At 45.2% G+C, this 27,272-nt stretch overlaps 2 protein-coding genes across 3 annotated transcripts in view; one reads left to right on the top strand and one right to left on the bottom strand.

The window, feature by feature from the left end:
• Positions 1 to 27,272, top strand: part of LOC135377525 (prolactin-releasing peptide receptor-like) — a 774,729-nt gene that overhangs the window by 11,253 nt on the left and 736,204 nt on the right. The window lies entirely within an intron of this gene.
• Positions 1 to 27,272, bottom strand: part of LOC135377526 (neuropeptide F receptor-like) — a 414,003-nt gene that overhangs the window by 64,924 nt on the left and 321,807 nt on the right. The window contains exon 3 of the mRNA XM_064610012.1: positions 19,512 to 19,578. The gene's annotated coding sequence lies outside the window, so the exon portion shown is untranslated. The remainder of the gene's footprint in view (positions 1 to 19,511; positions 19,579 to 27,272) is intronic.

Here is a 27,272-nt window from a genome sequence, read left to right as displayed (position 1 = left end):
AGCGACTTAGTCTGCTGCACTGTGCATCGCGTACCGGAAAGGTTGTCTCGGTAACTTAGATGTGACTACGTGATGTGGTGCATCATCACGTCCTCCTCGAGCTCTACCAAATGATATGCATATCTCGCACATCAACGGGTGAAGGAATATGAGTTGAAATCCATTTCGTCTGGTTACCACTTGTCTTAATACACCTGCTCAACGTGTGACGAAGGTCACGCAGTTCCTGTAGAGCACTGAACGGGTCGCATTCTTAGGGCTAGGCCCGGCCTTCCTTTGATTTACCAGCCCGGGCCCGGCCCAAGCCCGAAGGATTCTAGGTTTCTCGGCACAAGCCCGGCCCGATAAATTTATAGGCTACCCGGCACGGCCTAGTGTATCAGGCTGTAAAATTTGACCGTGGCGAACTAACAGAGGGGTCGAGCCCGACCTAGGCCCGCCAGTGTGCGTGCCCGTGCCGAGCCCGTAATGGTCAAACCCGAGCCCAGCCCAGGCCCGCAAAAAGGCTTTACCCGGTCCGGTCCGGCCCGGGCCGGGCTCGGGTTTTCGGTTAAGCCCGAGCCCGTGCAGTGCTCTACCTGGAGATTCAAGTTGCGAATTCCAAACTGTTCTCTTATAGGCACGTATCACACAACTAACATTCTCACCAGCTTCGCCCACGACAAACAATTCGAGACAACTCGACGGTTTTAACCGTCCACTTGATCCCCTATCATCCCCTATCATCCCCTGTCATCCCCTGTCAAGCCGTGTCCTCGCGATGCTTCTGGACATCTCACAAGAAGGCCTTGTAAAAGCCCCTATCACAATGGAAGAAATGTGCAACAAACTGCAGTGCGGCCCGCTGCTGTACACATCGCTGTAGGGGGCATTTACTAGATAAAATAGCATATACGCATGCAAGCTGGTGGACAAGATCCAAGCTCGTGTTGTGTTACGTTACGTCCTTGTTGTTGTTGTGCCGAAGCTCAGGCTTCGTCGTAATGTGGCACTTCCAAAGACAATCAGAGCTTTGCGCTATCTTTTGAGACTCTATCTATTGAGAGAATGCTCACAATATTCCAAGAGAGTGATTAGCGTCCTGATATGACATCCACCAAGTGTTCCTGTGTATCTGGCTGCCCCGGAGCGGTCACAGTTTTTGTACGATGCATTAATGCACTTAGCGTGTTTATGAAGGGAGCATGCAGCCATATGCTCTTAACTGATATCTTGTTCACTGCATCGCTCGATCATGTTGCAGAAGTATTGCGAAAGTTTCTCGGCTGAGCAACATTAAAGAACACGATTTTAATTCGGTAGTGTCTCTAGAATTCGTGAAATTAGAAACATGAACCTGAAAAAAAGAAATTACGCTAAAAATTGAGTGAAAAAAGAAAAACTTTAATAGTCTCGGGGGATTATCGTCACATTCCAAAGAGCTTTCAGGCCCAGCAAATTGAGGAACATTAACAGCGTTAATCAATTCCCGCGCAAACTTTTAATGAGTGGAACAAGCAAGTCGTCAGTTCGTTAGTGAACGAGGAAACCCCAGGCGAAGACACAGACAGGCTGTTAATCGATTAGTCAACTATACACGTATAGTCAATACCGTGACTGAACAAAGTACTAAGTATCCGGGGTAAAGTGGAATGATTGAAATATATTTTTACCTGCGTGACGAGGTAGTCTCTGAAGAATGTCTCTGTGTTGTGGGAGGGCGTGTATCTGAAGGATTTGATATTAGAGAGTTTTAGAACCGGGTAGCTAAACGCCTTGGCGCTCCAATTAAATTGTGGTCGGCACTGCGCTTTCCCAGAACCCAATCCGTGTCTTGGGCCTTGAAGGAGCACGATATATTTCGAAAATAGCGTGGGTGCCCAAGTCACCCCAAGGTGAACTTCCGTCGCCCCCGCGGAGAGATTTTGCGAGAGAGCCACCTTAAAGAAACACAGGTCGCTTAGTGTAACATAAATTCCAAGAACAATATTTGGTACCGAAACTTGTGTTTTTCAAATTAGGTGAATTTCGCACGCAAAATAAAGCGATTACCGCTTGACCGTGTGGCAGGCGCAAATAGACGGTGGTTTGGGTTGCGGTAGGGTAACTATATTCTTTAACCTCTATTAACCCCCTTCGTTCTCGCCCGCCGTACGCCCCGTTTATAAAATTGCTCCCCCTATTCTAAAATTCCCCATTGCCACTAGACACTAAGAAAAGCAGGAAAAAAAAAACTTTCTGGTGGCTGAAGGGACCTTGTGACAATCTTAGTTTACGTAATAAAGTTGTTCATGTAATAAAGTTGCGTAATAAAGGTGTTGTTGTTGTTTAGTTTACGTATCAACCTGTTGCATACAGGTTCTCTATCTAGAACTACAGCCGTGGAAGTGGCACGGGTCATTCGAGCGTTTATCTCGGGTAACATTCTCAGCTAATTTAACGGGCCTTAAAGAACGGGCAAAAGTGGACTTGTGAAAACGCCAGTTATTCCCAGTAATTCACATGGTGTGTACGCATATAGGTACCAATAGCATGCAGTGAAAACACCCGCATCGAAACTGATGAACATTTGCCCAACCACTTTTCGTGCATCGGGTATACAAAGCTATAGAAACGTCATGTAGAAACAGTGATGTGTTGTATTTTCCAACGGCTTCATTGCAATTACATCTGAGTACATAGCAGGAGCATACAGATTGCATTACAGGAGTCTGTGCGCTACTGGCGCGAGCGCTTGTTACGCTGTGTTGCACAATAGCACACAGTTGCCAGGGGCGATCGTTCATCTGCTGGTATCAGCCGAACACGACATCTCCTCCCCCGCAAAATCCTTTAGTCCAGTCCCACAGTCAGCCTTTCCGAGGGGGTCTATTTCGTTGGGGACGGGGGCGTCTTTGCGGCTTGTGCATTCCCATTTCCTACATGAGGGTCTGCTGCATTCGGAGCGTGCACATTCTCAGGCGTCATGTGCAACTTGCTCGGAGGAGTAACTTCTGGTTCTGGTTGGTGTGGTTGATCCGTTACCATGCGTTGGTAGTTCCTGGATTCTGGAGCAACCGAGTCATTCGAAAGAGCTCTGCGATTTTCTTCTCGGGGGGTTTTTGGCGTGCGCAGGCACCCGGTTTCAGCTGGTCGATGTGCCGGCGCCAGATTTTATCACCAGCCTTTACTTCACAGGACAACAGTCCATGGCGGGGGGGGGGGGGGGGTAATGGCAGGATAGGCTCGCCGTTGTTGGCCACACAGAAGTGGGCCTCCATAGTCCATGGCGTCTGAGGACAAGACCAGTGGTCCACCTATCAGTTCCTCTGTAGTCACGAACAGAAACATGCTGTCCCGGTTCAAAGTAGCGTTCTCTTCCAGGATACCGCTCTACCAGTTTATCTTGCTTGGTCCGCATGCGGTCTTGAACACTTGTCCTGATAAGTGACAGACGTGTGCGTAGTTCGCGTCCCAGGAAGAGTTTAGATAGTTTCTGCAGTCGTTGTATGGGGGCAAGTACGATATGCAATAAGGAACTTTGCGATGTTCTCGTGGATACTCTCTTCCACTGCATAGATTTCAGGCTTGATTTGAGTGTCTGTACGAAACGCTCAGCAAGTCAATTGGTTGCTGGATGGTAATGCGCTGTCAAGGAATGTTGAATTCCATTGGTCCTCATGAACTCCGTGAACACGCTTGATGTGAACTGTGGTCCATTGTCAGTGACGATACGTTCAGGTGTGCCGTTTCTGGCGAAGATCGTCCCTATAGGACGTCTACAGTGTGAGAAGCAGTAGTAGAGTTCATGACGATTACTTGAGGCCCTTTGGAGAAGGCATCTACAACAACTAGGAACATTTTATCTTGGAATGGCTCGGCGAAGTCCAAATGGACTCGTTTCCACGGTCCGTTAGGGATTTCACACGGATGATATGGAGCCTTAGGTGACTCATTTTGGTTCTTCAAACAGCCTTCGCAATTCTTTGCAGGAGCTTCGATGTCTCGATCGATGTTTGGACACTATACGTAGGATCGTGCCAGAGCTTTCATTTTAATTATTCCCATGTGACCACGGTGAAGCTTGTCAAGAATTCGAGTTTGTTGGGACTGTTCGAGTTTCGCGGGAATGACTGTGCGAGTGTTCCATGTTGGAACTCCTTGTTGCACAGATGAGAAGACTGGAGCAACTTTTATTTAAAACGTTGAAACAAGACCTTCGTGCCGAGCCTGCACTTCATCAGGTCTCAGAGTAGCTATACACGCAGCACGTGCTGTGTGTATACGTGCTATGTAGTGTGTGTTCTATCTGTTCTGTTGTGATGTTGCACAGCTACTTCATCCGTGCGTCGAGTGTAAGGCACAAGATCTTCGTCCGGTTAGAATTGTCCTAGCCATTCCTGACATTCCACTATATCTTCGACAGAGTCGCATCTCGTCGGATTGCGTCTCACAGTTGTGAATGAATAACAGAAAGTTGCTCAAATTGGTTGAAATCGTAAAGCTCAGCTTCATCAGGGACCTCCGGTGGAGAATCCGGTAGAGGTAAGCGTGACAAACTGTCACCATTGCCGTTGTCTTCTGACCTCTTATACACTATGTCGCAGATCATGCCAGAGAGAACGAGAGCATAACGCAGAGAGCATTGGAGACGCGCTGCTTACATTGCAGGTATACCTTTCATTGGCGACAGTGATAGGCAAAGTACCTCAAAATTGTACTTCAAGTAAAGTACCAAGTACCTGGTGTCATTAGTACTTCAACTACAGTACTAAGTACCCAATTCCAAATGTACTTCAAGTAAAGTACAAAGTACTAAGAAAAATACTTCAAGTACTCATCAAGTACTACATCAATTTAATTTATCACTTTGCATTTCACTGTTTAGTACCTGTGTCTTCCTTTTTTTGGCTAAACTTCAACGAGCATTCTTGACAAATGCTTTGAAACCATAAAGTCCTAGGTTACGTGCTAACCCGTGTATATGAACTTAATCAGATGTTCTAATCTGCAGTTACATGTAGAGAGGTAATCAGTCAGCTGTGGTGCGATTATGCAAAATAGTATTATACCCTGACTGATCCAAGGTCACCCACCTAGTGTGGTGTTCCGGTACTAATCTTCGGGTATAAGAGACTAGATAATGTCAGGGGGGAAAAGTACCAACAGAGATTATACATTTCTGGGCATTCCTTGCTGCTTTTTGGAATACAACATGTTTAAAAAAGAATACGAAGAGAATTAAAAACGATGAAACACGATGTAAGCTTTCATTTTTATACGACTGTGATATGCAGCAATGTAATCCATGTGACCAATTAAAAAAACGTAAAGTGTAAAAATGAAAGCATGTGTGTCTTTCAGAGTGTTGATCGTGTAATGCAATCACACATTGTGATATAAATTGATTATTAATTGCCAATGAAGGAAACGATATGAAAAAGCATAGAACCTTGCATTGGCAGAACTGAAATGACAATTCACCAAGTCATTGTGCTGCCGGTTGCAGTATCATAATGTGTGCGTGTCTTTGCATTCCATACGTTTTACATAGCCATAGAAGCGTTGATACGTTTTCAACATTTCAAGCCTATCAACAATAGATTTGCTTCAACAAATATGCTCTTTAAACGCACAAAAATCCTTTTGGTAAAATGTCATACTGGGAATCTTGTACTGCATTCCAATAGAAGCGCTAAAATGACGGCAAGACGACGAAAACTCAAGAGATTTACAGCCTGAGATCTGTGTGTTTTCGTCGTCTTCTTGTCATTTTAGCACTTTTAGTGGGGTGCATTTTTCATACTCACTTATGATTTTTTGTCTGGAGTCCAAGTTTGGGTACTTGAGTACTTGATGGGAAAGCACTCAGAAAAAATGTACTTTAAGTACAGTACAAAGTAAACGATTTGAAATGTACTTAAAGTACAAGTACACAGAAATGTACTTAAAGTACTACTTGAGTACTTGGTACTTCAAGTACTGCCCAACACTGATTGGCGAGAAGATCCGTGTCACACATTAGTGCGCGACATTCTTCGGCGGCCAGCATCCGGCTACTGCCAAGGCTGTTTTAGCTCACCGCATCCTCATTCCCAAGAATAAAAAACTGACTCTACCCGCGGTCCCACCATGGGCCCTTCAGGCACCACTTGTGCATGTCAATGTCCCTGGCTTGGCTTCCAGAAAATCAGCTACAACAATTGTTCTTCGCCATCTCAGTCTGAGCCTGCTTCATCGCGATGCAGGCAGAATTAAAATCTTTACTGATGGCTCATCGACACGGACCGGCTCTACCTGTGCATTCGTAATCCCTGAGCTGTCGATTGAAAGAAGTGCAAGGTTGTCGCACCCGACATCGGCTGCTGTGGCCGAGCTGCATTCCATTCTTATGGCGCTTTCCTTCATTGTGTCCCGTCAACCACCGATGCACTGGACCATATACACTGACTCCAAAACCGCCCTCTAAGCTCTGCCGTGCACCATGTGCTCGAGCTCACTCGCTCCACTTGTGTGTGACGTCCTCAGGGAGTATTCGTGTGCTGTCACACAGACACATAACATCACCTTGCAGTGGATTCCAGGTCATTGTGGCGTCCCTGGGAATGAGGCTGCCGACCTACTTGCAAGACGGGCTCATGTGGCCCGTGGCGTACCGACGCACCTTACGTATTTCACCCAAGCGGACGCGAAGCAAGCAATTGGTACCCTTATGAGACGTCTGTGCAGTGAACACTGGCGAAGAAGTGTCCCTTCTACGTCGTTCCTGCGCAAGGTAGACCCAGATCTCCGTTTTTATATGCCGTCAGTGCTTCCTTGACCCATCACGTCGCTCATCCACAGGCTTCGCCTCAACGGCCATACAGTGGACGACTTTTGTTTAAGCTTGGCATGGTCCCGTCCCCCAACTGCCGGCTGTGTGATGTAGTTGAGGACGTGGATCATATACTCCAAGACTGCCCGAGGTACAGTGCACACCGTTGTACCCTTGTGCCATCACTGACCCACCTGTCCACCGAAAAGGTTCTTGGGTGCTGGCCCGCAAATCAGCTCATACCTGCCATGCGCGCGCTTGTGCAATTTCTCGTCTCGACGGACCTATTTGACACATTGTGACGCTCTTTGTTTGTTGTGCATTGAGATTTCGCAAGTGGACTCTCCTACACTGTTGCTTTTGATGCCAAGTTTTGCGGTGATGTTTTCATCTATTCCGTTTCCATTCCGTTTCAAAGTGTATAGATTTGTGTAGTTTCCCTTACTTTTCTGAATAACGCGTCTTGGAGTAGACAGTCCCGAGTGGCTCGAGACTAACATCTCCATTTTTTTTCTTTTACAAATAAATCAAGATCCGTGTCAGCGGTTCATGGTCCGTTATAAGTCTGAAGTGTCTACCATATAAGTAAGCATATAACTTCTGCACTCAGCAGACAATGGCCTGGGATTCGTTGTCAATTTGTGAGTAGTTCTTTTCTGTCGCTTTAAGGGTTCTTAAGGAAAATGCGATTGGCCTTTCCGTCCCATCAGGCATTTCATGAGAAAGAACTACGCCGAGAACACGTGGTCCGGCATCACAGGCGAGACGGAGTGGTAGCTGCGGATTCTAGTGCACAAGGACTGTGTCAGACGCAATAATTTCTTTTTGCTTTTTGGAAAGCTACTCTGCAGTCTTTTGTCCATTTCCACTTTCAGCTTTCTCCAAAAGTGCGTGTAAAGGCCGCAAAAGATTTGCGCTGTCCGGAATAAATTTTCCGTAGTAGTTGATTAGACCAAGCAAAGAACGCAGCTGGCTAACGTTTTGCGGTGCTGGACCTTCAAGTACAGCACGAATCGTGTGTTGTGTCTTGTGTAAACTTTCGCTGCTGATCCTGTGTCCGCAGTACACAATGCTGTCCTGGAAAAATTGGCACTTTTGCAGGTTTGCTTTCAGTCCAAACGATATCAGGCGCTTGAGGACTTTCGAGAATGAAAGTTGTACAAAAATATTTCTTTCAGGGTTTCATTTCAGCAAGAAACGATTTCTGCATTGGATTTCCATGAAGGGACTGCGTATAGAGTCGCGTGTGCTCTAGCACTGAGCTACACCGCTATTTCTGTGAGATGTGTGCCATATGTTCTTGTATACGTATAAAATATTTTTAACGCGTTTTTTTTCTTCTGCTTTCCTTTCTTAGTAAATGACTGGCAGCACTCAGTATTCCACCGCCCCTTAATTCATTATCTTCTTGTTCTTTCGTCCTTTCTGTCCGGAACATGATTTATGACCACCCTTTCTTAAACCACTTACCGGATCCCCGTGCAACCTTGAAGGTGTAATTTTAAAAAAAGATCAAGTAACCCCCATAACCAATCTTAGCGCACTTATTTGTATTTCGCGATTGCTGTAACAAAACTTGGCCACTAAAGCAAGTGAATTTATAAGAAGCAGCCATTGGTGCAGGAGGTCATCAAACTATATACGAGGATGCTTGCTACTCTGTTTTTGTTTTCCGGGTGTCCGCGCTAACTCTGGACATTGTTTTATGAAATAGAGGAATGCTTTTCTTTAAAATATGTGATGAAAGTAGCCTCTGAACTCATGCAGTTCATCAGTTTCGTGTGATACTGAGTCCAAACAGGAAATTTACGCTATGGGAGCTCTGGGAGCCCTGTGCACGCGCAAAACATAGAGAGCTTCGCGCATTGCGCAGAAGCACCTCGCTATTCTTTGCGTACGCTAAGGCGATAGCGTACGATGCACTAAACCCAGTGTTGTACCCGTTACCGAAATATGGTATCGCGATACCGATACTCGTTACGTGCGATACTTCTTTTTTAAAGTGACGGAGTACCCTTACTAAAAAAAGTAACGCGATACCTTGCCCGACACTTTTATTGGAAATACAATGATGATGCAACATAGAAATCTCGCTTACGTGAACACCCCATTTGTATAATAGCAAATTGGGAGGAGACATTTTTGCAGTAAAAAGATACGATTAAAGAAGATAAAGAAAGGTTTTGCAATAAAACAAGCATATTTATTATGTAGCTCAGACACTTTGCTAGTCCTTCATGTATAGCTGGTTCTCAAAGTTTCTTCTGCCATACTAGCAGGCAGCTGACAGAGGCCAGTATGACAATTACGTTAGTGTCAGGACCACACATACCGTGGAATCCAATGACCGAGGTAACCTATCCGAAGTTAACAATACCAAAGTATATGTGAGCGTGACTCAGTGCGACACGGTAGCTTAGCATTGGAAGCCAGAATGCACTCTCAAAGAGTTGACCGCTGTTCGTTGACCTCAACTACTTTGTTGAGCGCAGCGTGGTTATTTCCTCCAGGTTCGAAGAAAAAAAGTGAACATGTGTTTGGTATAATTCCCGTAGTTTAATGTGTTTGGTATAATTGCTTTGTTATTGTGTTTGCTTTCATGCAAGCCACTGGACTCCTCGAAGAGCTCTGAACAGAACTCCGACCTGTCGTCGCTTCGCGTTCACCATAATTCATCCTCTCACATTAACCGCTGTGAAGTGGGGTAGGGTCCCGTGGCTACCACGGGGAAGCATCCCATGTCATCATCACTTCTTCATTTATTGTTGTTGTTGTGTAATTGGTATGGATCACGTAGGCGTGTCCACAGGCTTTTTGTCCAGCGCTAGGTGCACCAGTCACAATGAGTAAGAGTAAGAAATATGGTCGGTGAGAAAGGGTGGGGCACTAAAAAAGTATTGGTACCGGTAACGATACGGAGATCACGTTCCCATAAAACTGTAACTGAAATACTTTCCCGATTCCGATACCGAAAAAAGTATCGATTACTGTAACGGCGTTACGTACAACACTGACTAAATCTCACTAATATCCAGACTTGTACACGTTACTAAAAAAAAGTAATTGATTGCCGTTACCATTACCTTGTACGAAAAAGTAATTTTTTACCGTTACAAATTACTTGCCGGAAAAAGTAATGAAGTAACGCCTTGAAAAGTAACGCGTTACTTTGCCAATTACTTTCGATATCTGAGAAAACGATATAAAAAAAAGAGAAAAAAGATATCCACAAAAAAAAAAAAGGAAACTGAGCAAAAACGAAGCGAAACGAAGCAAAAACGAAGTCGGCATTGAAGCAGAATTTATTTCATACGAGCAGTGTTCAACTTTAGTAGCAGCTGCTTCTCGAAGTTTTCGTCCGTTAATTTTCCGCGTTTTCTTGTCAGAACGTCCGCAGCCATACTGAACACTCTCTCCACCATCGCGGCGGTGAATCATCCCATATATGTGTGTGTGCGTCGTCCCGAACAATGTGAATTCTTTAGTTTGCAAGTAATCGATTACTTGGTAATTGATTACTGAAAATTGTAATTGAATTACTCAAAAAATTACTGGGCCCCAAAAGTAATCGATTACGTTACAAATTACTCAAAAAAGTAATTGATTACTAGTAACGCAATTACCCGTTACGTACAAGTCTACATCCCGGACAAATGAAAGCCCTGAAACGTAACATTCTTGTTGTCGAAATTTGCCACTGGAAGGTCTTATTTTGGTTTTCACCAGTTTTACCTTTCGCAGTCGTGCCTTAAAAGTTCGAATCATATTGCCCACCTGTTCGTTCACCGTTGACTGCAGTCTCAGCTCGCGTGATGGTTGGGTCTTTTTCAATTGGTCTTTTTCGTCCAGATTTCAATGAACTGGCCGACGTAGAAATAGCCCAAGTGTATTATTTGTGAGGATGATACTCCTGGTGCTCCCCCCCCCCTCTTTTTGTGGTGGAGGTGGACTGTGTCCAGTAATGGTCGTGCAGTGTTCCATTATCCGTTGGTTACCTCACTTATAATCGCAAGTTATCTCAGGCATACTTTGTATGGGCAATACACGTTGGTTGCCCGTCCATTCTGCGTTTTTGTACCGCTCCTGCGTTTGAGCTGGATGTTTATTTGGTACGTCTACTTCTTTCATGAGCGCTATTTATGTCGGAGTCCTTTCTTTTTTTTTTTTTACTATATCCTTTGTGCTTTAGGTCCTGTTGATATTTAAACAAGCAAAAACGACGTAATATGTTCGTCTGGAGACTATTCTGCGTGAAATTTCCCCGATCGCGTTGTTTTCAGTGTAGTGAATGTGTTTTGCTCTTGTTGTATCGTAGGCTAGATATGTATTTTATTTTACGTCTTATGCTGCCTATTACGTCACATGTTGCATTATTGTACATTTTGGAGAAGCTCACGCTTCGAACTCGACGTATATGGCACTCGGTTCACGTAGTTGTAAATCCACTTGGCGCACTTCGGTGGAAAGGGCGGAGCTTAATCTCATGAGAGGAACGACACCATTAAGTATTGAGGAAACTGAATATTTAATTGGGAAGAGTAGAGCTTTTATTTCACTGGCACAGAAAAATAAGGCATGGACAGCACACATGCCCTTGAAATATGTCAGCTTCGTTGAGTGCTGACGCTCACCAACAGTTACGCATGTTGTCTGCATTGGGTCCAATTCAGAACCAACAATACTGCTAATCCCATTATAGAAAGTCACTGCAGATTGCTACCGAGGTAAAGAAAACCCAATGGAGTTCCATTTACTCTTGTTGCCTTCCCAGTATGAAACGAGCTAGGAGAAAAAAACAAAAAAAAAATGCCGACGACGCTGTCATTATGCTTACTCATCCGCAACCCAACGTCGTAATCGCAGTTGTAGACGACGTTCGTTCGGTTTCACGACAAATGGACAAAAAGAAAAAAAAAAAAGAAAGTAGCCAAATCTGACAGGAGGGACTCGCTCTGTCATTTCGTGTTGTCCCGTACATATCATCCCTCTTCCTCAAACCGAGGGAAATGTTGCCTGCAACTGCATTATATCATCTCCATCGCTTGCCTCCTACATTTATGCTTTCCTTTATCGCCATGGTGATAATTCCGCTCGAGTCTTTCTTTTCCAATCACAGCGTGACTCCGTGGTCTGTGAGTCAGATGTTTTCGTTTGTTATTTTGTACCATTTGTTGGCGCAAGGAAGAGTTAAAGGTTCCTGGACAAAGGCGGCTTTCGCCTTCTCTGTACATCTTTTTTATGGTAATCATTATTTTCTCTACGGTGGATACGGGAACTATAGCCTGCAATATTTTGAAATGTTTTTTCGCATAGTTTATTTTGTTTCTTCTGCACAAGTTTTCTTTAGACAGGGCTGGTAGCTGGTACAGGTTACCTGTCGTTTCTGCGTAGTGAAATGTTTGGCCAATGTGTAGTTGCGCTTTATTTGGGGAAACTTGCGGTTGGTGTGAATCAGGGATCGGAACCATTATTTGTTTCGGTTCGGTTTCAGGTTCTGGCACATTGGTTCGTTTCGGGTTCAGCTCCGCAGCAGCGGAAAATATCGGTTTGAACCGGCCCAGGAAAGTGAATTTTGAGCAGATTGCCATGGGTTAAAAGCAAGAACATCCTTACGATTCTCAAATAACCCAAATATACCTTTGTTAGTGTTGTTGTTGCCGACACAGCAGTGGTTCACAGCAACACTCGGTAACATACTGTACTCTCTATGTTCACTCATCGTATACAAACTTTTACACCCTACTCAGGCTAACCTTTCCTTTCTTTTCTTAATAAACATATACCCCTCTCCCCCCTACTCGGGGACTGGCCGTTATTTTCACAGCCCAAAATGAAAACTTGGGGTTGCCTGACGACAAAAATCGCGTACATGGAAGCCTACAACTGCCAGGGAGAAGAAGAAAAACAAATAAAACACGACCAATGGCGCTTCTTGTCCTTTCTGACCACATACAGGGTGTTTCACCTAATGTAATAAAAAATTCTAACTAGCGACATATTCGTCGGAAGGTTGTGGGACTTTCGGCAATTACCTTCTGGAATCTTTTGCCACCATTGAGGAAGGATTTAGAAAATTTTAATCGCGGGAAATTTATTTCTTCAATTGAACTTTGAAAATTGCCGAGCGAACCTCACTTTTTTTTAGAGAAATATGAAGTCATCCGCAGATAAGCGCAGACCCAACAAAAACTGTGCACAGTATAGCAACAGAAATAGTCGAAAAAAATTAGTAAAAATTACGCTTTAGCCCCACCTGCTTGATTTTCGCGAAGTAGCGCCCGCGAAATGTGCGTCTAGAGGAGGAAGTGTTCCCGCCTTCATTTGTTCTGCTTTTTTTGTGACGAGATGGTTGTTTTGTTTTCTTTGTGATAAGACGGTTCTCACCAGCATCAATGTCAAAGCCGGGGAAAGAAAGGCAAAACAAGAGGTGGTAACATTTCCACCTATCCCCGAGCGTTCCGTGCGCTCTTCTTTGCGACAATCAAGCAGGCGGGGCTAAAGCGGAATTTTTACTAATTTTTTAGGCTATTTCTGTTGCGATACTGTGCATAGTTTTTGTTGGGTCTGTGGTTATCCGTGGAGGACTTCATATTTCTGTAAAAGAGGTAAGGTTCGATTGGCAATTTTCAAAGTTCAATTGAAAAAATAAATTCCCTTAATTAAAAATTTTCCAAAGCCTTCCTAAATGGCGGCAAAAGTTCCCAGAAGGTGATTGCCAAAAGTCCGGCTATCCTCCGGCGATTACGTCGCCAGTTAGAATTTTTTGTCACTTTAGGTGAAACACTCTGTATATTCATATATTCAGTTGTGCCATCTAACATTACATAGCGTGCACGCTCAGTGTTGGCTCAGTACTTGCTAATTCTTTCTACGACATGTGCCATTCGAACCGTCGATTTACACCTCTGTGCCAGAGCTAGTGATGAGCAAAGTACCTAAAACTTGTGCGGTATCAATCAAGTACCTGGCATCACTGGTTCTTCAAGGACAGTAAAAAGTGCCATACCGCAAATGCACTTAAAGCAAAGTCGAAAGTACCTGGCAAAGTACTTTAAAGTATCCGTATCGTACATAGTATCGTTCCGTGTCTCACTGTTCTGTGGTGACAAAAAGTGAGAAAGGAAGTATGCTTTTCGTTTGCATTTTTAGCAAGTGCTTGCAGGTGCGAGGCGTGGCCAGTTCATTAATTGCTTACTCATGAATATGAAATGAAACAGATGGAATGGTTTCCATATAAATTACCATGCTATCTGTCACAGTGCATAACGTGTGAACATTGAACCTTCATTTTCTGTTCCATTTCAGTTTCATTTGATGTTTATTTTCATGTTCCTTCGATGACCGGTCAACCGCACTTTCTTGTTCTAAAATGGCCCAGACAGACACAAAAGTTATTTATACTGATCTGCATGTCTTTTGCTTTTTTGCGTTGCCAGCTGGGTACTTGAGCCCTTGATAGAAAAGCACATAAGAAATATACTTAAAGTACAGTACAGAGTACACAGTTTGAAATGTACAAGTACTGAAAAATGAACCTAAAGTAGTACTTGGGACTTTAAGTACTCCCCATCTCTTGCCAAAGCATAGGTCTTTTGCGCTCTGTATACTTGTGGTGGTTATTGGAGCCTCGACCGTCTTGCTTTCTTTCTTGCCCCGCTCTGGATATGCAAAACGCGTTCCAAATATGCTGATGCTACGTCAAAACTTGAGCAGCGGAGACGCCAGTTGCAGCGCCATGAAATGTGACGGAAATGATACGTAGGGTAGTGGTAAAACATTCGTGCGGAAACGTCATTCTTTTCAAACACGTCCTCTAAGGCCTGACAGCCCTTATATGTGAACATTGTTCGTGCAGTCAACCCTTCTTCATTTTCTGCTCTGTAACTGTTTCCACAACAGCAGTGATATACTTGCAAAGAATACGAGGGATTTATTGCAACCGCAACCTACGGTGCTGAAAATCGTCTCATATTCTACTCCGTAAAGCTTCATTATCTAACAAAAGCTTAGTGAAATGAGGGTCACCTGCATTGTATGCTATCGCACAGTTCCGGCATCCAGCTGCAGAGTAATTCCAAAGCTTTCCGCAAAAGTCCAAATTGTTCTGCGCAAATCCTAACTGCACGGCTTGAGTGCGCCCTCTTCTCAGCCCCAGTTTAGGGAGGACACGCATTTATTGAATGTTACTTTCTAAGTAGACTGTACTCTTAACAGAATGAGGCACGAAGTAAAAACAGTTGCATATGGACGACCAGATTGTTGTTGAACTCTCGTTAAAAAGTACCACAAAGACCGCCTTTGAGTTGAAAGCTTTCTGCAGTGGAAATTTCTTCTGCTTTGTAAGGAGAGGTAATGTGAAAGAAAATAATGTTTATGAGTTTTAATTACTCTCTATACTCAACTGAAAAGGTCAGTGACGTCCGCGGGAGAGAGCGCGTGTTCGCCTGCACCAGAGTTACGGAGTATCACACACGCACAGGAGCCCATTAACAATTTATGACAACATTGCAGGAGATGGCGCGTTCGACTGGGTATCAAGTGCTGACGCATAGCTTCATCACGAAGAAAGTGAAACTTCTTTTTCTTCTTCGTCTTCTTCCTGGTGTGGCGCATAGCTAAAGGCAATAGGCTAAGTGGAACTATGGGTGGAACTAAGCGGTCACGCATAGTAATCCCGCACGCGCCTGAAATGAAAGTTCTCTTTCATCTTCGTTCCTGTCGCATCGTCATTGACCCCACCATCCCCTTGTGGTCGTTGCGCAGTCAAATATAATAGCGTTCTGGAGTTCGTGGAACCACAACCTCCACGTTGTTTTTCTTTTTAATACAATCGAATTAAAACGTTACCATGTGTACGTATGTTACAATTGCAGAATGGCACAATACACATTCATCTTGAATCGTGCAAGATTAATGGCTGGAAATATGAGGGGATGGCTAAGACGTACTTACTGCGCAACTTAGGGAACATGGCTCCAGATTCGCTTCATCAGTACAGCTATACGAATGCAAGTAACGATGCAAGCGTGAAATTCGTGCCATATTTGCCGGAGAAGGCACATATGGGGGTGTGTTTGTTATGCTGAAAAATGGCATCGTGCTGTATTGTCATAAAGTAGAACTGCTTATGGAGGTAGTCCTCTTTACAACGATAGATACTCTATTTTACATACCGGATAACAGCGTTCCCAGGGGTAACGAACGCCAGAGGGTATACAGATTTGGGCGGACGCTTAATTATGGAAGTATCATTTAACGGGCTCCAGTCTTCAAGCATGCATTAGAAGTTTCAGGGTGCGTAAGAAAGCCGATTTTTCAATAGAATGGCTCTCAGAGCTGTAATGCAGGCAATATGTAACTGGCAAGCTTCTGCAATGAGCCTTAGGATAAAACGGGAACACACGCCGTCTCGCGATCTTTGCATGAGTGGTTGCGGCAATATTGCAAACGCATATTCATTCGAAACTAAACTGCGCAACCAACTGGTTGCTCCCATAATTACCAGTTTCGGAGAATGACCTGATAGGGAAGCAGGAATTAAAACAATGCACATGGAAACACTAATGAGGTTTAGTCAGGGAAGGGTAACGGTAATGGTAACGGAAACATAAACGGTATATTACTGAAATTAGAGATGGTAACGATAACGGAAACGGAAACGCGTACCACGGTCCTCCATTACCAGAAACAGAAACGGAAACGAAAATTGTCGTCCGGTATTGAATTCGGGTAATGGCTATTTCTGTTGTGCGACGACATTTGAGTGGCCCTTCATTTTATTTTTGTATTTTGATGACTTCATTCCCTGTAATACTCTAGATACTCCACGACAGCATGGAAACAAAGTGCAATATTTGATCTCGAGGGTGCATCCCTCGCTTACCTCGTCCCAGTTCTCATAACTCCATGACATCAACACATGACTATACTCCATCATAGCACGAGGATGACAGCGTACGATTTTTAGTTACTGATTTTTTACGTTTTTTTTTTTTTTTTTTTTTTCATTTCACCGTGGCTATGGCAGTATTATTTACTAATGAGAGCGTCCGCTTATGAATGCGACATTGGATGAAGGTTACGCGCATCTTGAGTTGCTCGACTCAGAGTGAGTGAAGACTGATGACATGTTCCTACATTTAAAAAAAATAAAAAATCTTGCAAGATGTGCGCATCCCAACGACGGAAATTGCTTGCGTAGTGTGTACGCGTGACACCGAAGCAGCACGTGGGCAAAACTAGAGTCACTAAATAAGCTACGCTTCAGAGTAGCGACACTGAGCCGCCATGTTGTTTCGGATGACCTCCAGCCCCACCTCCATTTTGGCAGTAGAAATAGATGAAGGTGAAGTTCAGCAGTGGAAGAAGACGACACTTCGAAGAGCGCTAAATGGATGGCGCTGGAGGTCATCCGAAACAACATGGCGGCACAGTGTCGCTACTCTGAAGCGTAGCTTATTTAGTGACTCTAGGCAAAACAACATGCTGACAGAGCCGGACTGGCTGTCCTCCGGCAGCTCTGTAACAGCCTTTCCATTACCGGAAACGGTAACGGAAACGAAATTAAACCCGAAACGAAACGAAAACCACCAGGAGAAAGGTCAGAGTGGAGGGGTGCTCATTGCTCGCGTCACATCTCAATTGGTATTTCGCGTCGATTTTAAATGGTCTGTCCATGTAGGACACACATTGCGAAGCACCTTTAGACACCCTTTTCCACACAAATTTACATACTGTGCAGTGTCAGTCAAGGGCAAAGACAATTGTCTCAGGCGAGGAGCTAAACGGTGGAATCTTCATTCTTTTGCACCATACATCCTTGACGGCGCTTCCCAGTACAGCAAGGGGCACGTTGAAACAACCTCTATGTATAGCCGTCCGCCCCTTCACACTGTACGCAGACGACATCTGCATATGGACCTCTGCCACCCGTCGACACACTGTCCAATGCCGGTTGCAAGGCGCCTTGGATTCTATTGTAGAATACCTTGCCGACCGAGGCCAATCGGTCTCCCCTGTTAAGACCATTGCCATGGCATTCACCCGACGCTCATTCCAAAACTATCCATTGTTCGTCAGTGGGGCACCGCAGCTGGACTTTATGCCTCATTGCAAGTACCTTGGCGTGACATTAGACAAAGGCATGACGTGGTCCCGGCACGTAAAAACAATAGCCACCAAGGCAAGCGGTTTTGTAAATGCTCTACGTTGCATTGCTGGATCGTCGTGCGCCCTTCGTGCGCTGACGTCCGTCACGTGCACACAGCGGTGATTCTGGGCACATTGCGGTACGGCCTGCCTATTGTACACGGCCTCAGCGTATCCGGAGAGCATGAGCTTCTGAATATTCAGGCCCGAAGCCTCCTCGTCTGTTTGGGAGTTCCCAGAATGACAGAGACCTACTCCGTCCTGGCAGCGGCACGCGAAACGCCAGCAGGCGTCCTACGAGACGTGGAAACAATCCGGATTTTTCCGCGGTACCTCACACAGCACCCCTACCAGTATCGTCGTCTCATCGACATTGATTGTCCGGACTCTAGCTTTGGTATTGCTGTTGACCGCCTGAAAGTGTCCCTCCCCACCACACCATCAGTGCGTTCCTATATGCCCCGCCAACGTGCCGCCATAGAAACGCCGGAGCATGGCGGGACGATATGGGATATGAGAAAATCTGGTTTATGTTCATGTGACAGGATGAGACCTTCTCAGACTGCGCGCGTGGATGAGCACAGTGAGAGTACAGGTCCTGACAAGAGTTTAGCGAGCGGTGTATTTTCTGTCGGTGTGACACGCCCTACCGGCGAGCGGAAACGGGCTCGTCCACTCGTTCAGAGGGGTGAGCGAGTGCGCTGGTAGCGACACACGGCGGTAGAATCGGTTGAATTTGCTGGAAAGGTGGTTTGAACTGGTGTCGCTGTTCGCGCACTCGTCCACCCATCTGGACGAGTGAACGATGCTCCTTCCGCTTGCCGCTAGGGTGTCGCACAGAAGAGAAAATACACCGCTCGCGTGTTCCGTAAACGTTTGGCGGGATCTGTATTAGCAGTAATAGCCAGAGTAATAGCGAACTGTTTGTTGGTCTAAGTATGAACACTCGCTCCAGTGCACTACTTGGATAATGTGTGATGTTGAAGCGCTAAGGAATTAAAGAGGAAATTTCCATCAGCGTGAATGATGGTTCAAGACTGAACAAAGTGGACAGGTGGCGGTGGTGACGGTTCCAGCTTGCCGCTGTTGGCCTAACTCATTTGGACAGTAGCGACGAGTCGGTAGCTTACACATTTCGTAAGACAGTTTAGGCTGCTTCTAAAGCTTTGAGAGCTTGATGTGTGTAGCTCATTGCATCATGTACACATTGTACTGCACTCTGTAGTATTGTAAATTTTTCTGCGTGTCGCAGTTGGCGGACAAGACAAACCCGTTAGCGCACTTCCGCGTCCATGTGTGACATAAGAGGAGCGAAAACGTCGGCCATTCCTATTTGCTCTCGTGGGCACACGACCGCGACGGCCTCAGTAGCGGAGATGCCTGTCGGTACCTGTCGGAGATGCTTCGGTGCCGGTTTCGTACGCGCCTATTACCCCCAGTGCCGTAAAAATTAGAATACAGGCTGAGATCAATGCAAGTAAACGTCCTCTACACCCGGGATAGCTTCGGACGAAGTCTCATAACCCATTTGATAGAACAGTTGGATGACGATTGCTGGGTACTCTAACAACATACGCTCAATGCGACTTACCGAATGCTGTTTTGCACTTCCGCCTCTGGAACCTTCGATAAACTTCGATGTTGTCTTCCGTGATTTCCTGCAGTAGAAGTGAATGCCACTTTGAGTAACTGGGAGCCTGAGCATGCAGCATGCATACTCGCGAAAAACAACAACAACTTTATTACAAGATGATGAATAGGGAGTTTCATCGCCATGGGCGATACTCTACCCCATTGCTGGTGGTCATGCGGGGGAATGAAATAATGAGCCCCTTCATACTCACGAAAAACATTTGTATCTAGGTAGTTCTAACACAACTAACTTCAAAAAACAAGATGAATTCAACATTGCGCACGAAAGGTACACACAACATCATGTGGAAACAGTCGTAACTTTGTTCAAACAGCGAATACTGGCCAGAACAGACGCAAGCTACAAATTCGATAAGAGTTACTGGTGCGGTTCGGCTGCTTGCTCCCTCGGGAAACTTCGTGAAGCCACGCGTTGCACACGGACACCCGTAGGGACCACGCAGAACAAAATCATCCGTAATGTGCTGTATAGCTATTCATGCAGAAGAACATTGCGGAAAAGGATACTCTGTGTCCGACTAAGTGGCCTCTGGAATGCGGTGGTAGCACGATATGATCCTCATGTATTTCAAGGCAATGGGGACATACTCTATTCCCTTTCATTTGCCACTATCTAGTACTATATATGATATCAGAAAATTTTAGTGAATCGTTTTCAGTGGAACGATTTGCGAACGGTTTTGCTGCTGCCCAACCAGATGACCCCTTCCCTTCCCCCCCCCTCCCCCGGAGCACCATGCCGCCTGCTAGGCAGGCAGACCGCTCGTCTACCCAACGTTACCCCCCCCCCCCTCCCCCAACCAGATGATTCCATTCTGAGTCACTTCCTCTTCCCATTGGCCCTCCGTGATGCCGTATACCGTGCCGTATATATATGGATTGAATACGTAGTTTGTACGTGTGTAACTGCTTTCATAAGGGGGTCTAAGTATCTCACTCCTATTTTGGCGAAGCACTGAAGCGAGAAAAAAGGGGCACAAAAGGAACCCGAAACTCCGCGTTTTCTTTCTATGGATTCATGGGTTTTGCACAGGGGTTCCGAGTTTGCACTGTTGCAGTAGCGGCCTTTTTCGTCTGAGGCGAAACAGTGAGGACAAGGATACGTTGGGATAATAATAGCAAGCAGTGTTCATGACACCCATTGCTTTCCATACCAAGGTATTTGTTGATTTTGCGTTAAAGGTGGTGTTTTAGAGTGGCCTGAACCTAATTTTTGGGCTTGATTATGGATAAAGAGCGTGTGTTTGTTTGTTTATTAAGTTCCCTGCTACGTATAGAAAGCTGGCTTCTTGAACTGTAGCCTTCCCCTCTCTGTGTTTCACGCACAAGAGATTTAGCAGTTCAGTCAAGAGAAGTATCGCTACAAACGTGAAACGTTTTATCAACCTATCAGATGCTGAAATACTGCGCTCGTAATACTGAAAGCAGCGCGAACTTGGAGTCTGAACTCTATCTACACACGAGGGCTGAGACTATGTACCGTAGAAAGAAGATTGATTGAAGAAGAAAAAAATGGAGATGTTAGTCTCAAGCCACTCGGGACTGGCTACTCCAGGACGCGTTAAGAAAAGAAAGGGAAATTACAGGAAACTCGACGCTATGCAACGGAATGGAAACAGAATAAATGAGAACATCACCACCTAGCTTGGCACCAAAAGCGAAATCTCAATGCACAAAAACAAAGATAATTGCATAAAGTTCTGCAGTTGTTGATGGGGTTTATGGTGCGAAAGGCGTTATCCTTGCACTACGCCCTCGGATGGTATTAACGCCGATGTAGATCGATTCCTTGAAGAGACTTCCTGTACAGCGGTACAGAAGTAGAAAATAAAAGGCACCAGCAGTGGGATGCGAGCCCATACTCTCTGATTTTCGATCAGTGATGCTACCCGTTACACCATGCCAACTGTTTTTAAAACCCATTTTAGTTTGTTTTATGAGATGTACAAGAGTAGTTCAAAAGAATGAGGTGTGTACGCTATGTACATTTAATACAGCACGCACTTCACGTAACATTGAGGCATCTGGCATCTCATCATCAGCGTATCAGCGAGGCATAAAGGCCAAAGGAATAGCAGTAATCTGTGAGACCTGTTCGTATAGGATGTCTAAGGCTTAGTCACTCATGAACCAATTAATCAGATAAGGGAAAGACCATATACCACGGAATATGGGACATGAGCCACACAAGTGGATCATTTGCGTCGTACATACGTCGAGCGCATTCAATGCATTCCGACACAGCCGAAGTAACATACAGGCTGTTTTTGTTAGATTGTTTATTAAAAAAAAAAGGCTATGAGAGTAGCATAGACACCGTTTTCGCGGATGGGTTATACGGCCAGGCGGACATTCCCTGAGCATGTAGTTACTGTATGACTAATTACCTAAAGTTTATGAACTCTTTAATTCGGGGCTTTTGTGCAAAAGTGAGACAGCAGAATGTGAGACAATTCTTGTTGAAAGCAGTCCTATTACCAAGAAAATCCGAAAGCGAGCACGTACGGTAAAATATTAATATCAGAGTTTCGCTATGCAAATGAGTCGAGCAGACTGCTCTCGTCCACGTCAGACGGCCACGTGCTTTGCAGCGATAGAGAGTGGGGGGGGGGGGAATACGTTTAATGGTGAAAAAAAAAAAAAACAACAACAACAACAACAACAACAAAATACTGGATAGGCAGGTACGGGTAGGCAATAGAGATGATGGGGCACTGCTCTGCTTGCCAAATCTACCGTTTTGCGGTCCCGGCTCGGAGGTAGCACACCACAACCGCAATTGCTTTTGCAGTCTAGATAAGCTGACGACGATGGCCCTGCGCTCCTGAGGCGTGTGGTATTGGTTTCGGCTCATTTGTATAGCAATATTCGGCGATCGACGTTTCAACGCACGCGCTCGCTGAAGAAGAACAACAGTCTCTGTTCGAAATATCGGCGGTTCTTGTCCTGAGGCAATTCCCTTCATACTTCATTACCGGTTCGCCGGATTTCTACCCGTCTGCGCTCGCTTCAGGTCTTTTAAACGAAAAAAAAAAAAAAAAAAGAGCTTCCGACCAGGGTGCCTCCCATTCTGCTAACAAACTTTCGCCCGAAAGCCCCTAATTAAAGAGTCAGTGAATTTTAGGTGATTAGTCATCTACTGCAGACATGTGCGTAACGCGTTACTAGTAATTGCGTTACTTGTAATCAATTACTTTTATGAGTAATTTTTAGAGTAATCAGTTACTTTACTGTCAAAGTAATTTCTCGAGTAATCAATTACTTTTCTGAGTAATCGATTACTCAGTAATTCATTACTTTTCCAGTAGAGATTAACTCATCTTTCAGATGTTCTGCCCCAAGTCAAGACCCTCGTGCAGTGAGCATTTTTTGGACCGTTCTACTATACTAAGCGGAGGTCATTGTAATAAGGTTATGGAATTCCAGGGTCTCTCTCTCTAATCTCATACTACACCAGTGTGGTGGTACCATTGTGGTCGCTTTGGAGGTGTAGTGAGTCATGGGAAGATCCACGCAATGCTCTTCCACAATCGGGTCAACGTCTTCCCAGGCGATAATAAAGTAGACATACAGATCTACTTGTCCTGCGCGTTTTTTTTTTTTTTTTTTTTCGTGTTATTTCAGTTGTTCCGCTGTTGAACGATTTCTTTCTTTCTTTCTTTCCCCCACTCTGAGGCACACAAAGACGGGTATAATTTGCGTGAATGCAGAGTAACGACCGGAGTAACGCGTTACTTTTCTACTCGTTACTCAATTACATTTGGAGTACAGTAATTGGTAACGGTAATCAGTTACTTTTTCCGTACAAGTAACGGTAACGGTAATCAATTACTTTTTTCGAGTAACGGGCACAAGTCTGCGTATATAGGTACGTACTCTCCCAGAGGATGTCCGCTTGTCCGTATTAGAGTCACTAAATAGGGAGCAGAGTAGCGACACTCAGCCACGCCGGCGAGCGAGTCCGCCATCTTGGGTCCGTCGAGGCTGCGTCGCCTAGCAACGGGACGCCAATCCCCCCCCTTCTTCGACGGAGAATAGCGCGCAGTTGAACCAGCTAGCAACCGAGAAAACGGGTTTTGGGTGGAGGGGACTCAACATGGACGGCGCGTTCTTGGAAGAAGAAACCACGTGATACGATCGGCCCAATCGCGGACACCGAACGGCGGCTCCGGCGCGGAAAAGGAATGCAATACTCTGTACCCCTATTTAGTGACTCTAGTCCGTATAACTCAATTAGCTTTCTTATCCAGGATCTGTAAAGAACTAAAAAAAAAAGCAAAAACACCAGGGTTGTATAACCACGGCAAGGTGCTGTTCGTCCGGACAGGAAGCGAGCGTGTGCCACGAGGGCTTAAGTAAATATTCTTGTTGAATGTGCAGTGACAGTCATCCCAAAAGAAAATAGCGTCCTTACAACTTATAGGAACGCGTGTCCAATTGTTTCCTATTCCGGGCAAGGACGACAATTGATATTATTCTGTGGCACACAGAATAATATCGGAGTGGAGCATTCAGTGGCAACGTTCCGGTGTGCAGGTGGTAAAAGACGGTCTTTTACCTTTTTGGCCCGTCGGGTGAACGCCGGATACGTAGTAAGGCGTCACCACCAGACTGGGGTACGAACATCGCGGGCTACATTGGGGGTGGAAATAGTGAGTGGAATAGTGAGTGGAAATAGTCCAAAACACCATGACCGAGCCCTTTCCGTGGGGTCACGTAGTGGGGAAGGGGAGAGAGGGAAATCCCATGTATAGACTGACGTTTTGGGGTGCGATCGCCCCCCCCCCCCCCCCCCCCTGCCTCTGGATCCGCCCCTGTACCGAGACCGCCAGTACACGCAAAGGCAATCTACATCATGCTGTGTTCTGCATATTGGGCATTTGGCATACCGATAACTCCTATTTCCTACGCTAAAAGACTAAAAATATTGATTTAGCACAGGCGCACAACACATGTAGGGCACAAAGTGTGCCCAGAATTCGAGTGTTCAAGATATTGAAAATTTTTATCCTTCGAATCACACGCTCCACGTGGATACGTACTCGCGCTATATTGTACGGCAGGTCCATGTCACATACACGAAATTGAGGTGCCCCACTGAGAAGGGTGACATGACTAACACGGCGTTCATTGACGGCGGCTGCTTGTCTGTGTGTCCTGTCTTACCGTCGTTTTTACCCCTTTTGCCTCGGATATGTACCAACCTGCCCAACTGTCGTTATTGTTATGTTTATTACTCCATGTCTGCGCGTGTTCCCGGAAAAACCTTGGCACCGAGACTCACATCGCCTTTTTGCACACGCTTCAGGAAGCCAGAGTTCACAGTGATGTAGGAATGTGTAGCCCGGCCACCGTACGTTTTCGAAATGAATGTGATGACGCCTCCTGTCCTTCCGAGCCAGCATCTATGCCAGCATCTTCCTAGCCAGCAGCTCTGTCTTTCATCAATATGTCTAGATACCAACTACCCCAATTTCGTACACTTGTGCTCCTGTCCTTCGATGCCTCCTGTCTGCTGCGTTCACGTTGCGATATGCATGGCGGTATGCATCAGGAAAGACCGTGGGAATATAAGAAGGGCTGTCTGCAGTGTCACTCTTCTTGTTACCGACGCACTGCATACGACACAGTTCTCTTCGTTGGTACCCATCTTTCACCGTATCTGGGCTGCAACACGCGTTTAAAAATTTGTACTCACCTCATTGTGAAATAAAATGCGCCGCACATTGTCAGTTTCTAGGCGTAAATGAGCTTATTCAATTCAATGAACTGCTGTGATCCAGCGTTCTCTCCTCTCCTTCTCGTGTGACTTTCCGAGAAACGAATAAATGGTCACACGAGGCGTGGATATCATCGCGTATCCATTGTTTGTTGCGCGTAAATGCCGCAATATTTGCCTCTCGACCACCACCGATAAGGATTTTCGTTTTCCATGGCGCAACAGACGAAGAACTCGACAAACCCAGAATGCGGCGGATGTGACAGCTAAGGAACCAGCGAAACAGAAGAGAGCTATCGCCACCGTGACAGCTAAGATATGCGCGCTCCCGCCGCAGCGTGGCGCTGGCGTTGCTGTAGCACAATCCGCTACCAAGACTAAGTAGCGGAATGCCGCTACCCACTACTTCACTTAAAAATAGCTCAATACTAGCGTCGCTACAAATTTGAAAAGTACCCCTACCAGGTAAAAGAAACGTAAATACTCTGCCGTTACTTTTCCACTACCGTACCTTTGTCTCCCAGTCATCTCGTTGCCGAATGTGTGTATAGATGGTGTAATATACAGGGAGTTTTTTTGTTTTTTTTAATCCTTTACAGATTTTTAATGAAAAAGCTGTGAAAGGAGCATAGACGTCGTCTTTGCAGTTGAGTTATACGACCAGGCGGATATCCTCTGAAGAGAGCGTGTACCTAACTACAAGATGACTACTTACCTAAAATTCATTAATTGAACTCTATAATTAGGGAATTTCTGGCAAAAGCGAGATTGCAGGATGGGAGACAATCTACGTTGAAAGTCATTCTAATTTCGAAAAATCCTGAAACGCGCACGTGCGTTGAAATATCCGTCGCCGAATTTTGATATGGCCACCGGGCTTCTAAGAAGCGCAATGAACAAAATAAAGAAAAAATGGCGTTCCTTCACGAATTTTTTTGCGGGCGACCTATCGAACGGATTTTTGTTCTGAAAACGGCTACGATATCAGGTGACCGAAAGGAACAGATGTTCTCATTGGGACAACTTTGTAGCTTTTATAATTAAAAAGTTAATTAATGAAAGTTAATTAAGACATTGCCTTTGGACTTTGCTAATGCCCTGCTAGGGAGTGCCCTTTAGCATATGCTATATTGCAATTGATTTCATCTTGGAAAAAGTGTTATATATATTTTTTTTTAAATCTGTTCACACTTAGCGTGGACACCCTGTATATTTGGAAGTAAGAGAAAATGGAGACAGCCTTTTCAGAAAATTATAGACTCCGCTGCTGCAGACTAGAACACAATAGTCACTGTGGATAAATAAAAGGCAAGACGAGCAAACCGCATTCTGCCATGTATTCACACAAGTGACATTCCCCAGAATAATCAAGCGGATGATGCGAAATACGTCATTGATTTTAGCGGCTGCGTAAGTAGAACTGCTGTACGTCATAAGTATGTATCTTCTCGTGCACTACTAACTACGGGAAATATTCTGGGGCGCAGCAAGAAGATATTCCATAGGAGACGACAAGAAGAGACGCATTTCATTGCGGCATTTCAGTTGACATTCCGGCACGGTGCGAATGCTCAATGTAATACTTTCTAGCTAACTTTGGTTGGAGCCACGTTGATCCTGTCAATGTAATACGCAGGTTTTGCCCGTGAACAATTTTTTTGCGCTTTTTTTCCCCGCTAGAATGTTCCGTGGGGATGACAGAAGACTCGAACTATATCGCAATTTGTGATAGCATGGTTGTGCAAGTGGATACAGCCCTATACGACATCCTGGGTATAGTTGCGAAAAAATCCCGATCCCGTCCCGGGATCCACATTTAGAAATACCGGGATTGCAAAAACGGCTCGGGATTCCGAACCCTACTCCAAAGGAATCATGTGACTGGCTTATCATATTTTCGGAAAGGTTATCGCGAAACTTCTACGTTTTCCTAAAACTCCCTAATAAAACTACTTGCCGTAGTCGGCCACGCTTAGGCGG

Source organism: Ornithodoros turicata, chromosome 1 (genome assembly GCF_037126465.1).
Source record: "Ornithodoros turicata isolate Travis chromosome 1, ASM3712646v1, whole genome shotgun sequence".
NCBI lineage: Eukaryota > Metazoa > Arthropoda > Arachnida > Ixodida > Argasidae > Ornithodoros > Ornithodoros turicata.
Note: the sequence above shows the minus strand (reverse complement) of the source record. Positions and strands in the feature narration are given on the sequence as shown.